General features: G+C 43.4%; 1 non-coding gene across 1 annotated transcript; it reads left to right on the top strand.

Annotated features, from left to right (window-relative positions):
- Positions 1–4677: 4677 nt before the first annotated feature.
- On the top strand, positions 4678–4739 carry LOC127697931 (U7 small nuclear RNA). Its single transcript, XR_007980600.1, has one exon. It is a non-coding gene; the product is annotated as a U7 small nuclear RNA (small nuclear RNA).
- The last annotated feature ends 10228 nt before the right edge of the window (positions 4740–14967 follow it).

The following is a 14967-nucleotide window of genomic DNA, read 5'->3' as shown; positions in this document are numbered from 1 at the left end:
AGAAACCCTGGGGGGGAGGGGGAAGAGTACATGCCTGTTGCTCAGAAGCTAAATGACCTCAGCTCCAGGCAGCTCTAATGATCCTTTTTAGCTCAGTTTCATCGCCTATCGTAGACCTGTTCTCACCCAGGCAGGCAGCCATAGGCTAACCCTTTGGTTGTTTTGTTTGTAGGTTTGCATTTTTCTCAAACAACTATTCTTTTGTTTTGTTTTCTTTTGTGTTTTTCAGATAAGAGTCTCACCTTGTAGCTCTGGCTGGCCTGGAACACACCATGGAGACCAGATTGTCCCAGAAACTCACAGCAACCTCCCTGCCTCTGCCTCGTGAGTGCTGGGATTAAGTGTGTGCTACCATGATTATTTCAAATAAAATTAAATTTATTTGTAAATTTAAACACTTTTCATTTTTAACCCTACAGAGATTAGACAAGGGATTTTTCTTCCCCCTTACCCAACAGTTTTGGCATTTCAAATTAATGAATAGGTGTACATTAGTTTGTTTTATCTTCTTTTAAAAGATTATTTTCTGTGAGTCAGGCAATTGGCGGCCCACTCCTTTAATCTCAGCACTTGGGAGGCAGAAGCAGGAGGATCTCTGTGAATTCGAGGCCAGCCTGGTCTACAGAGCAAGCCCCAGGACATGTAAAGCTGTGCAGAGAAACCTTGTCTCAAAAAACAAAAACAAACAAACAAAAAAACTATTATTTCTGTGCACCAGTTGCATGCCTGTGGTGCCTGGGGTTAAAAGAAGCCTTCAGATTTCCTGGAACGGATGTTAGAGACAGTTATGAGCCACCATGTGGGAACTGGGAGTCAAATATGGGTCTTCTAGAAGAGCAGCCCGCTCTCAGCCGCTGAGGTCCCAGGTGGTGGTGCGAAGGGTGGAAAGCTCGGTGGTTAAGAGTATCCCTTCCTCCAGCTCACCCCAGCTTCTGGCACCCACTCTTCTATTCTGAACTTCTCTGAGATCATGGTTTTGCATTATTTTGCTTTGCTTTTTTAAAAAAAAAATATTATTCCACATATAGATGAGATCTCAAAGTTCTCATCTTTCTATATTTTACCATTTCTTTTCTATTAAAAAAAAGTAATTTATCTTTTGCTTTTACTTTATGTGCATTGGTGTTTTGCCTGTGTGTATGTCTGGGTGAGGGTGTTGGAACTTGGTGACAACTGTGAGCCACCATGTGGGTGCTGGGAATTGAACCCGGGTCCTCTGAAAGAGCAGACAGTGCTCTTAACCACTGAGCCACCTCTCTAGGCTACTTTATCATTTCTTTAACAGAGTCTTCTAAGAATTTTAGTTTCACAGCAAAGCTAAGCAGACGACACAGCACTGTCCCCTTAGTCACCAAATTCCCTACCTTGGTGATCCACTGGTGTCACCTGACCCAGCGTCGTCACCCAGAGCTCACAGACTTGAGTCCACTCTTGTACATTCTGTCGATCGGAACAAACATGTAATGACTTGCGTAGCAGTCTTAGCTGCCTGTGCTTCACCTGACCTGGTTCTTAAGAGAGCCAACAGCAGAAGAAATGTAAGCGCAAAACTCCAACATAGCTCCAGCAAAACTGCGGTGTTCAGATTGAAAGAGCTTTGGGTAAGGTGAGTGAGAGATATTTAGCCGCTGCTCACCCAGCATTTGATGCAGTGCAGAGTCATACAGTTCCTCTCTCCTGCGTTCTCCAGCCGGCCTTATCTAATCACTTCTGTACATTCTATCCTTTCCAGTCCGTCCCGACTGTAGTCTCCTTCTCACTCCCATTCCTTCGCCCTCTCCACCCATCCATCCTTCAAAACCAGTTGCCTCCACCCAAGCTGCCCCTGAATCCTGCAACACACAAGGGTACCTTCCCTCTATGAACACACCGCTGCGCCTTGCCCTTTGAGCCCTCGGTGTCAACTCCATCTTTTGCCCCTGTTTAGATACTGGATTTTACTGCTAGTTAAATTTTCATATGCACAGGTCTTGCCTCCTTCCCTGAGTTGTAAACACCTAAAACACAATGGCTCTGTTGTCCACCCCCAGGGAACGTGTGGGTCACTGCAATGACACAGATCTCTCACTACTTTACACCTAGATCTATGGCATTTCTACCAAAAGCAAAGCCCAGAAGATTCTAAAGTTCATCTCTTAATATTTCAGGGGCTGGAACAGGATCATAAACCTGGGTCTCTCAGACCATTCTGGCTGACCCAGACTTCCCTCCAAGGTAGCTTCTCAGCTGAGATTCTAGCACTGGGTAACTGAGTCACCCAGAGTTAACACTGCCAGCCTTTTCTACATGCAAACTGGTTCACTATGTTGTGCAGACCAATAATTACAACTGTATATGACAGATAAATTTTAAATTGTTGGAACTGTGCATGGCGGGCAGATTTTGAACATGTGGGTTATGATGGAACCAGTCTGCACTGGCTTGCTTTCATAAAGCTAATCCCTGGTTCTTATGAAAAAGAAAGTACTTTTAAACCAGTGGTTCTCAACCTTCCTAAGGCTCTAACACAGTTCGTCACATTGTGGTGAGCCCCCAACCATAAAACTATTTCATAATTTTGCTGCTGTTAATGAATCATAATGAAAATATCTGAAATATCTGATATGTGACCCCAAAAGGGTCATGACCTACAGGTCGTGAACCAACTTTAAAACCATCTTAGGTGAAATACACTTGGGGTATATTCAATAGACGTGAAAACAAAGTGGAACAGGAAAGCACCGGGTTGGGAAAGTGTGTTTGTACACGGAGGGTGACCTGGCTTGGCTGACAGAGGCCTTTTTCTTCTTAAAAGCTGTTTGAGTGCCGTCGCAAGAAACCCGGCTTTTTCAAGCCCATTCCTTAGAAGAAAAGAAAATATGGTCGGCGATCATTAGCTAGCTTTATTTTATTTACCAAGATAAGATTTACAGCTTCGAGTAAGACTGAACTCGTGCACTGCCCACAATTACCTTGTAACACGGAATATGGTTGCCAAGCATCTTTGTAAATGCTGGGCTCTCCAGGAGCCATGAAAATTCCAGGCCACCCCTTGTTCCAACAACCTTAAAGAACCGGCCAAATCGCCACTCACTATGGGACTCTTGTGTGTGTGTGTGTGTGTGTGTGTGTGTGTGTGTGTGTGTATGTGTGTGAAGGAAGCTAGAGGGCAGCTTACAGAGAGGTTGGTTCTCTCAGTCCGCTCTCTGAATCCTGGGACTAGAACTTACGTTATCAGAGTTGGTGACAAGCACTGGGCCAATTTTGTTTAATGATGGTTGTGTCTATTTATGCAGAGGGTTTTTTTTGTGTGTACTTGTTAGTTTTTAGGGTTCTTTTCATATAATAATATATTTTGATCATAATCTTTTCCGACCCCTCCCAATACCTCTCACCTCCCTTGTCACCAAACTTCGTGAATGAGGAAGCAGAATCAATGCGGAAGAGGAAAGAAATATTTTAAGAACAAAGGTTACGAATGACTCCAAGGAAAAAGCATCCTCTAGACACAGCAGGACTGATGCTCACATGAACTCCCAGAGACTGTGACGGGAAGCAAAGGCCTGCACAGGTTCAAGCCAGACAGAATCCCACCACCAAGAAAGGAAAGAGGACCCAAAGCCCCAGCCCTAACCAAGAGACCATCTGCAATTGATACCTTCTGGGAAAGAGAAGGATCGGTTCACCCCAATGGAGTGTCTGTCACCTTTGCTATCAGCCATACTCCGGGGCAGGCTTCCATGTTTTTGTGTGCTTTGTTTGGGTGGTTTGGTTTGGGTTTTTATTATTGTTATCATCATCATCATCTCATTATTATTATTACTATTATTATTATTATTATTAGTGTGTTTTGATTTTTGTTTTGTTTGAGAGATACAGGTTGTTTCTGAATGTGTGTACAACAGTAGATAATTCTGTGGGCGGAAGTAAAAACATAAAACAGTGGGGACTGGAGAGATGGCTCAGCGATTAAGAGCAGGACTCTTCTGAAGGTCCTGAGTTCAAATCCCAAGAAACCACATGGTGGCTCACAACCATCCGTAATGAGATCTGACTCCCTCTTCTGGAGTGTCTGAAGACAGCTAGCATGTACTTACATATAATAAATAAATAAATAAATAAATAAATAAATAAATAAATAAATAAATAAATAATAAATAAATAAATCTATCTTTAAACAAAAATTAACTTTAAAAAAATAAAACAGTGATTTGTGTTGATAAATAAAATCAGACATGTAAATAGGATTAATTAGTTTTCAGGTCCTTAACAATAAACAGAAAATACCAGGTGTGGTGAGGCAGGCCTTTAATGCTAGCACTTGGCAGGCAGAGGCAGATGGATCTCTGGGAGAACCTGTCTCTACCTAAGCAGGAAGAAAGCTGGCCTAGCAGCCCAGACCGACAAGCCGTCCAAGCAGAGGTAGAAGTCAGAGTCACTCAAGCTCAGTTCCAGTGTTATCAGCCAGCCTTATCTACTCTGTGAGTTCCAAGACATTCCAATCTCGGAAGACCGACGAAACTAAAACAAACAAACAGACAAACACACTGGGGATGGGTTATAATCAGTTGAGAGAATGCTTGTCTGGAATGCAGGAAGTTCTGGGTTTGATTCCCTGCGCTGAAAATTAATTCACCCAGACACAACTAAAGGTGAAAATACTAGAGAAAATGCTAAGTACCAAAAGAAATATATTCAAAGGGTTTTAGCTCTTTTTGGAATTTGTCTAGCAGGTTTTCTGGCTTTCCTTGGAAACCAACGCCCAAACAAATATATTCACTCTATTAGTAATTTTGAAAATAACAATTCTGATGACAGTAAAAGCAAAACGGCCACATGGCAGGCTCTAGACCTGTTATAAGTGATAAGTTATATTAGACCCAGGTTAAGTGGGAAGCTGCTTTCAGGTAAGTTCACTGGCCTCTGGGAAGCCATCATGGGAAGAGAGGAGAGAAATGGAGAAAGGGTGTGATTTGATTGCATCAAGAGAAGAAAAAGAGAAGAAGCAGTGAACAAAATGTCTGGATTATAAAGGGAAGGAACAAAATGTCTGCGGGAAGTTCAGGGCTAGGGGTAGAGAGAGCTAGGCAGGGACTGAGGAGTGCTGGGAGAACCTGGGGGCCAGGTGTGCTGTGAGATGTAAAATATCCATCTCCCTCCCTTGCCCTGGGGGTGGAGGGAGGTGGGGATGTATGGGTGGGGGCTGGGGGATAGAGGTGAGGGTGTCTAAAACCAAAACATCTGGTGTTAATTTATTTCATCAAAAAGATCAGTATAAGAGAGTACGCTCATTCTTATTTTACAGATAAAGAAACTAAGACTTAAGAAATGGTAGCTACTGTCGGGCTGTGGTGGCGCACGCCTGTAATTCCAGCACTTGGGAGGCAGAGGCAGGTGGATTTCTGAGGCCAGCCTCGTCTGCAGAGTGAGTTCTCTGTGCCCGGGCTACACAGAGAAACCCTGTCTCAAAAAAACAAAACAAACCCAAACAAACAGAAATGGTAGCTCTCACTACCTCTCATCAGTTGGGTCACCTGTCAGGATGTGGGTTTGCAGGAGGAAGACACCCACTCTCCGTACACTCAAGGACCTGCTGTTCGGAGATAGCAAAGAATGGATAAGTGGTTAGGAAGCTGGAAAACACTGAAAACCTAAGCAACTCTGAAAAGACACAGCAGCATGAGCCAGCCTTGGCACAGACACAGCTTTTTAAAAAATTTTTCCAGACAGGGTTTCTCTGTGTAGCCCTGGCTGTCCTGGAACTCACCCTGTAGACCAGGCTGGCCTTGAATTCACAGAGATCCACCTGCTTCTGCCTCCCTAGTGCTGGGATTAAAAGTGTACACCACTACCAACCTGCCAGTTCAGTTCATATATATTTATTACATTTCAAACATATATTACACTTTTATATATTATATGTTATATGTTCTGTTCTATGTTATATGTTATATGTTGTATTTTATATATACATATCCCTCTTAATAGATCAGGGCATTGTTCAACAAAAGCTACTGATGCACTTCTGAGCATCAGCATATCCCCAGGGATATACTAAACCTATATCCCCCCCGGCCTTGTAATATCTTTTTAAGGCTTATGTTTCTTGGTTTTAATTATGAGTACATGTGACTCTGAGTATGGCTATGCACACAGGATAACTAGGGCTTGAGGAGGCCTGAGGTATCAGATCTTCCTGAAGTTGGAGTTGAAGGCAGTTATGAACCACCTGACGTGGACATTGGGAACTTGTGTCAGGAAGAACAACATGGTCTTAACTACTGAGCCATCTCTTGCACCCAATATTTTAATATAATATCTTGGGTAATAATACTAATTTTTAGTGTGCTATCAGCTCAGTTTGACTTCTTGGTTTTCAGGAGAGCAGACAGTACATTAGCTGAACCTTCTTCAAAGGCAGAAATGTTCTAGATCCAGACTATCTATAACCATAACTACTGAGTGCACTGATGAAGCACCTGGAGAGTCATGGGACTAACTGAGAAGAAAAATCTAAGTTGAAATAATACGTCTAAGTAGACTGGGCTTGCCTGCATATATGGTTGTACACCACCACCTGCAGTTCTCTTAGAGACCAGAAGAGGGCGATGTATCTTCTGGGACTGTATTTACATGATGGTTTTTGAACCTTCATGTATGTGATGAGAACCAAACCAGTGTCCTTTGGGAGAGCAGCCAGTGCTCTTAACCTCTGAGCCATCTCTCCAGCCTGGGAACTAGTTGTAGCATTAAGTTTATATTTCTAATGTGCTTATCTCTGTCTCACTAGCAAAGCACACATCGGGCACATACTTCAGTCAGGACACTAGTTTCCCTGAGATTGGCATGGATTTAAACATCCTCTGAAGAAATCCAAGGTTCATAAAACTACAATTTTGTCTTTCCTGTTAGCAAGGTTCTCAGCCTTGGCCCAGTACCATCAAGCACTGTCAGTACCTCCAGGCACCTGAGTTTGTGTGGTCCTTACATTTGAATAAAATCCTCTTCTTTAACTAGATAAGCAGTCTTTTCTATAACTGCACTTCCTGTTTCCCTCGGAACGATGGCCACACTTCTCAGAAGTGACATCATTATTATCCTCAAAATAACTATGTTGAGATTAGGATCTGGATATCTGTGCTCATTAAATGTGTGTAAATAAAATTGGGGAGATGGCTTCTTCCTTCTCAAAGCTCCCCAGGCAGGTGGGGAACAGGGATCTGCAATAGAACAGAAAGCAGAGCTATCTATAACCTGCTTTCCAGCTCAGTGGGGGTGGGGGTGGGGGTGGGGTGGGAGGTTGGGGAGGGGCTGGAGCATGAGGACTCAGTCCCATGCAACACCCAGAGAGGAAAAGGCCTCCAGCTGCTGCCCACCCCTCCCAGCTGCTGCTTCCTCCAGAGCCATTCCTGATGTCCCTCACACCTACTCATGCTGAGGGTCCTCTGCCATCCCCAGTGGGAGACCAATTGCTCTTACAGGTCAAGGCTGGTCCTGGGAGGACCACGCACCATGCAAGGTGCACATGCAGTCATGACTCAGTCATACACAAGTAGGAGGAAAGAGGAGACAAGCCCGGATACAAATGTATTTTCAAAATGTATTTGTTTGTTGTCTTATTCCCAGGCTTGAAGTTTCACCTATGTAGAGACTATGTGTGGAGTCTATACATATACACATATTTAAAAAAAAATCGTATGCATTTACTCATGACTATCAACTCATTCATGAGTGCTTCTAGTGGCAGGTCTATGTGATGCAACTTTATTCTCTTGTGATGTTACCGTTGGAAGCTGTGGTTCACTAGTTCAATATGGCCGCTCCCCAGTTTCTGTGAAGGGTAGATTCCAGAAACCCCTATGGGCATCCAAACCATCAAGCCCTATATAAAACACGACAGTGTTTATGTGTGCTCTATTGCACATTCTCCTATGTGCTTTAGATCATCAGTAGATATTTAAAATACTTAATACTGTAAATGTTGTATTAACCAAGTACTGAGAAGAAAAATTGTATATGTTTAATACAGAAACAATATTTAAAATATGTTGAGTCTGAAGTTGGTTGAAACTATGATGCAAAAGGCAAAGACACTGGAATCTGACCATATCTGCATCACATGCAAAGCAATCATACAGGGGGAGGGGCACTCTCATCTGCACAGCATCTATTTTGGCTGCCACATGCAAATATCCGGACTGATACGGTAAATCGAAAATATAGAACAGGAAGACAGACAGTGCTTGCTCTCGAAGATGTAGGATTAGAATATGTGTACAGTTGGATATGGTGACTCAGGCCTGCAGTCCCAACATCTAGGAGGCCAAAGCAGGGTAGGTTAGGGTAGGGGGCTGGAGGAATTATTGTGAATTAATGGTGAGCCTGGCTACAGTGGGATACCCTGGCTTTTGTTTTATTATAAAGGCAAACACACAGAGAACTTCTGCTGGGAAAGGTTACCAGAGTGGCTTCCAGCTGGAGACCTCGGTGTGCGTGCTGGCGCTCCACTTTGAGTGACAACAACTTGTTGCTGATTAACTGCCTGTCCATTTGCCCAAAACTCATGCTTTACTGAGGAAATTCCTAGACAATCAGTTTTTACAACTTCCTCACTTGAGCATCCGAATACTGACTTAGAGTAAGCATTTATTAAAAACTGAATGGATGGGATAGATGAATAGATTGATGGATGGATGGATGGATGGATTGCTGAATTAATAAATGGATGAATGGATGAATGAAAAGAATCACAAACTCTTTACCTTCTGTCTTCACCCCCCCCCCTTTCCTATATGGTCATAATTAGTACTCCAAAATAAAGCTGCTAAATTCAGTTTGAATTGGAAACCTCTCTAATGAACACACATGCTGTTGTGGAAGACAATCCTGGGGAGGCCAGAGGGGCCATTTAAAAACAGAGGATTCCTGATGGAGCTAAAGAGCAAAGCTCTGGTGAATGCTGTTCTGTGGCTATAAATAACAGAAGTTCCGTGAGAACTAGCCTGCTCTAATCTGCAGGTACCAATGTCCCAAGCTTTACAACCCAAGTGTAAAACCCTGCAAATAACCGGGTCCTCCAAGGCTCCTCCCCAACTCCCAACCCCCAACCCCGGGCACAAATATGGCTATCTGAATGGGAGAGTATAAAGACACCATTTGATGTCACTAATACGGAACCGTCTGATGAACTAAGACTTACACAGGAAAAAGGGGCGACCGGAAGCTTGAACCCAGGACCACCAGTCCAGAGATGGCCCCACCCACAACGGCCTGCACCCTCTCCCATCAATCACTAATTAAGGAAATGCTCTGCAGGCTTGCCTCCAGCCTGATCTTTTGGAGGTATTTTCTCAGCCGAGGTTCCCTCATCTCCAATGACTACAGCTTATGTCAAACTGCCATAAAACCAGGTAACACACGTGTAGCTCCAGCCCTAGCATCCACCTGGCTTGCAGACAGTCTCTGCTGCCACATCTCTGCTGTCTGAACCAAGTTATTAAACATCTTTGAGCTTTAATCTTATCACAGGGTAAAATAGTGCGGTCCTTAGCCCACAGCAGTATTGTGGCATCATAAAGATCAATAAGTTAACACTCCTGAAACATACGTGGGATACGACAATAACCAAGAAATATGTCCACGCTCACCATTTTCAAAATTAATAGTATTGTAAGTACTTCAGCGCAGGACTCCATCAACAGCTGACTGCCCAGAAAAATCTGCCATTGTAGCATTGCGGACAGACTCAAAGTATAATGGGCTGGGATTCTGCGCCCTTGGCTTTTAAGCACCAGTGGAAAATAATAACTCCTAAGACAGGTGCTAAGGATGGATGAAGAAAAGGAACCAAAAGGCATTCCTTATCTCTTGACTTTAAAGGGGTTTGGGGGGGTTGTTTGTTTGTTTGTTTGTTGTTACTGTAATCCTAACCAGGTAAGATGCTCTCCTTTATGCTTTATAGACTAATACTCAGGAGAAATACCCCAAAACTTCCAAATTAAGGTTTCCAAATTACAAATGAGAGCAGGTTCGTAGCAGTATGTGTCAAAGCCCACGTGTACGGAGACTGCAAAAAACTAGGCCACAGGCCCTTTCCTTAAGACTCACCAAAAACATACTCTTTCTCAAGGAATTCAGTTTTAAACAGAGAATAACAAAGAATAATGCAAAACGGTTACAAATGGGCACATCCTACAATAAACTAACTGCTGGGTGAGGGCCAAATAAGTCTCTCCCGACATGGACTGAGCCAATTAAATAGTTGACTCAAATGCAGTTTGTATTTTTGTGACTCAGTGGTTTCTACTCTGAAAGCAATTACCCGGGCCCTGCGTGGTGAGGGAGAAGGTGGGATGAGACGGGAGAGCGCTTTTGCTGACTCCTGCCTCCTGCATGAAGCCTGGAGCCCGGACTCAGCTGTGTTTCTATTTCCTGACCTGAGAATTGGGGCCAGTAGGTGAAACCGGCAATAGATAGGTTCAGAAAAATAATTAATCTACAGAAGGGCAGACTAAAGTGTCTCCTAACGCTAAAGAAAAAAATTGCACCAAGCTTTGAGTTCAAGTGACTCGAAGCAGCACGTGGAGATTAAAATCTACTAGAATGGAAACTGTGAAGGTCCAGAGGGCCTCACAGGGACTTAAGGACAGTGAGTGTAACATGTGTGGTCCGGACAGTGTCACCGTCCCAACAGGACTAATAGTCTTTGTTTGTTTATTCTTGGTTTTGTTTATATAAACATTTTATATATATTAATTATCACTCAAATGGATATATAAAATAGGCAGGGTGGTGCTGGTGCTATGATACAATATGGAAAGGATTATTTAAAGAATTTTAGTTATGGGTCAGTGCTTTTATTCAGTATGCAAAAGATAATAAAGCCTTTGCTGTTAGAATGGTCAAACAACAACAATAAAATTAATAAGCACTCAAACATAACCAGGATTGTGCAGCTTCCTAGAGACCTAGCCACTGCCCCACAAACACACACCCTAGACTCCCAATTGAGTTATTGCTCAATTAAAAACAGAAAAGGAGCCAGGCAGTGGTGGCGCATGCCTTTAATCCCGGCACTTGGGAGGCAGAGGCAGGTGGATTTCTGAGTTTGAGGCCAGCCTGGTCTACAGAGTGAGTTCCAGGACAGCCAGAGCTACACAGAGAAACACTGTCTCAATAAAAAACAAAAACAAACAAACAAAAACAAAAAAAATAAAAAAGAAAAGGAAAGGAAAGAAAAGAAAAGAAAAGAAAAGAAAAGAAAAGAAAAGAAAAGAAAAGAAAAGAAAAGAAAAGAAAAGGAGGCCAGGTGTTATGGTGCACATCTGTAATCACAACATTGGAGAGGTGAAAGGGCAACCTCAGCTACATAGTGAATTAGATGGAGGCCAACCTGGGCTACTTGCACCCCTAGCTTTGAGATGCCAAATCTTTTAAGTTCAGACTCCATTTTAGAACACCTGACCTAAATTTAAACTCAGGTAAACTAACAGGCTGGTACCTAGCACTAGTTTCCAAGATGCCCCCCAACAATACCCGAACCTAGCTCCAGTCTCTAGGCTAATCTCCAACAAGACCAGCATCTCCAAGTTACCCCTTCAACAAGACCATTGTCTCCAGGTCTCCAGGTTATTACCCCAACAAACCTATACCCCCAGGTTACAAGCCATCCCCTGTGTAATGACCACCAGTGCAGAGGGGAGCAGAGGTTAAGTTTATGACATGACTCCCAGCACCAGCCAATTATGTTAAAGGCCACAGCAGCTTTCCAATTAGATGCTTACACACATACTCCCTGCTTGTTGGCTACTATAAAGCATTGCCCCATTCACATTCCGGGCTCCACCACCACCATCCTGCATGACAGTGGGGCGTTGGGAGGGGGAGGGGGACCGAACTAGCTCAAATAAAGACCCTACTGTGAGTTGCATCAGATTGGGAATCACTAACATTTTCCTGGCACTACTGCTCAAAGGTAAAAATTACATATACATATATATACTCACATATATATATATATATATATATATATATATATGTATATATAATTGTATGTGTATGTGTACATGTACGTGTATAATGTATGGGTTGGAGAGATGAGAGATGGAGTTAAGACCACTCAATGGTTTTGCAAAGGATTTGGGTTCAGTTCCCAGCACTCATGTCAGATGACTCAGAACCCTCTGTAAATCCGGCTCAAGGGGACCCTGATCTTCCTTCCAAAGGAACCTGTACTAGATTACACACATACCCTCCAACACACATAACAAAAATAAGAAAAATGAATCTTACAAAAGAAAAAACACTTTAAATTTCTAAATGGTAGCCGGGCAGTGGTGTCGCACACCTTTAGTCCCAGCACTTGGGAGGCAGAGACAGGTGGAGCTTAAGATCAGCCTAGTCTACAGAGTAAGTTCTAGGATAGCCAGAGCTATGCAGAGAAATCCTGTCTCCAAAACAAAACAAAACTCCTAGATGGTAAAATTAAAAACAGGAAACTCGCCAAAAGAACTATAAGTTTGCAGGGGGGCAGGGCAAGTTTTCAGATACTCTTCTTCGTCCGTTTGAGAAATAATATGTCCTTTGTGGCTTGAAGCTTTCTCAAGACCCAGAAAATAGACATTAAATGGCACCTTAGTAGATACCAGTCTTGGGAGGGATGAGAGTTACCCAGCAAACACAACATTGTCACAGCTTGACTCTGAACTCAGCCAGGCCCACTCCAGAACGCTCGGTGGTGGGTGCTGCAATGGGGGGTAAACTGAGGCCTGGCAGGTCAGCTCAAGGCAGGCACATCACCTGCTTGGGATAACGGCACCCTTACCATCAACTCCAGCTCCTGAAAAACTTCCTTCAACCTGAATCCTTTTCTTGTTTCCTCTTAGCAACCAGGGGAAGCCTATATAATTCTCCCCTTATAAAGAGACTTCATTTGAAGGTGGCTTGAGGGTTAATGGTTAACTCCTTTGTTTGTGGTCCCATGAATTTAGGTCACATGAGTGACAAGTCCTTAGACAGAAGGTACTTAAAGAGGTAGTGGATGGTTCAGGACCTTATTACAACATGTCCATCAAACCCAAAGGGGCAAACAATGTGTCTGATTGATTTCTTTTTCTTTTTTTTTTCCCTAAAGTGTGGCTGCAAGCTATCATGTGACATTAGACCCCAAACTAAATCTGGAAGCTAAAGCAAAAGCTTTTCTGACTCAACTCCAGGGACCAGTCTCCCTAAGAGCAACTTTCTACCACATGCCAAATCCAATCTCTCATCCAGTTGAGTTGCTGGTGACTCAGAAATGTCTGTGTAAACAATGTCCCCGAGGATAGATAGGCTTGCAGGGGAGAAAACAAAGCCCATTTGCAGTGTTCCCAACGACACAGCATGTGCTTCTTTCTCAGTTTCCTCTTGGTGCTGGGGTAGAACCCAGGGCCTTGCACGCACTAGGCAAGTGCTCTACACTGAGCTACAACACCAGTCCATACCGGTGGCTTTTTAATTTATTTGCTTCTTTGTTTGAAATTGGGTCTTACTGTGTAGCCCTGGCTGGCCTGGAACTTGCTATGCAGACCAGGCTGGCCTCAGACTCAGAGATCTGTGGATTTAAAAGCATGTACCATCACACCCAGCTAAATCTTGTTTGTTTGTGTTTGGTTTTGGTTTTGCTCTTGCTTTTCTTTTCTTTCTTTCTTTCTTTCTTTCTTATTTATTTATTTATTTATTTTGATATTTGGATTTTGTTTTTTTCGAGACAGGGTTTCTCTCTGTAGCCCTGGCTGCCCTGGAACTCACTCTGTAGACCAGGCTGGACTCGAACTCAGAAATCCACCTGCCTCTGCCTCCCAGAGTGCTGGGATTACAGGTGTGCACCACCACCGCCCAGCTTGCTCTTGCTTTTCAAGAAAGGGTTTCCCTATATAGGCTTAGCTGAGTGGAACTCTGTAGACCAGGCTGGCCTTGAAGTCACAGAGATCTACCTGCCACTACCACCAGGCTTCTCCTGTCACTTTAAATATTTCAAGTCTACCAGTCTCTCTTCTGGTTATCTGGTTAGTGTGAAGATCTTTAGATTTGCTTGAGGGTAATTTTTTTTTTAATTTATTTCCCAAATTATCACATCTACAGTCTCTCACCTCAAGGTGCCTTTACTTAGACTCTGCAACTGGGGTGCAAAGTGACCCTTGTGAGCTCAGCTAACCTCCCATGTTCTTTTGTTGTCTGCTTTTCTCCTCAAGCGTAGCTTTCATTCAGGGTGGGTCTCAGGAGAGATGCTAATAAGTGTGAGTGTGTGTGTGTGTGTGTGTGTGTGTGTGTGTGTGTGTAGCAGACAGCCCAGTAGGCTGCAGAGGCTCAGTCACAGCCAGTCAGAGGTCTCCAAGAACAGACACCAAGCACACACAATAAGAAGGGGTGGTTTCCTTTTTCTCTAAGGTGCTATAGATGAAGTTGGAGCCCTGACCATGCCAGGCAAGAGGATGCCCTGTTCAAAGGCATTAAGAGAAAGCTCTTGGGAATCCTGGAAGAGTTCCTGGATGCCCATGGGGGAGATCCTAATGTCACAGCCAGATATGTGACGTTCATGGCACTGAAATAAAAATTAAACACGGGAGTTACGGAAGCTTTTATGAATATTTTCACACACATTTTGTGCAGGTATGCCTGAATTATAGGAAGGATTACTTTTACTATGCATCAAAAGATTTATAAAAGTCAGAACCCCAAAATCAAGTAAATGATGTCTTTGGATACACTTAGATTTGATTTTCCACACAGATTAAAAAAAAAAAAACCTGAAAAGACTGGAGAAGGGACACAAGGCTTAGCCAAAGGCGGGACCCACATTTTAAACACGCTAAGCGTCTTGAGAGCAAGAATGGTGTCTCGGGCTTCTTCGGCCTTTCCACCGAAACCATCAGTAGACTCCAGAGGGCTAAACAGATACTCTGCTACCACAGCTGACAAGTCTGCCACAGCTAAACTATCACACCTGAG

The sequence above is a fragment of the Apodemus sylvaticus genome, chromosome 12 (genome assembly GCF_947179515.1).
Source record: "Apodemus sylvaticus chromosome 12, mApoSyl1.1, whole genome shotgun sequence".
Classification (NCBI taxonomy): Eukaryota; Metazoa; Chordata; class Mammalia; order Rodentia; family Muridae; genus Apodemus; species Apodemus sylvaticus.
This window is presented reverse-complemented; position numbering and strand designations above follow the sequence as displayed.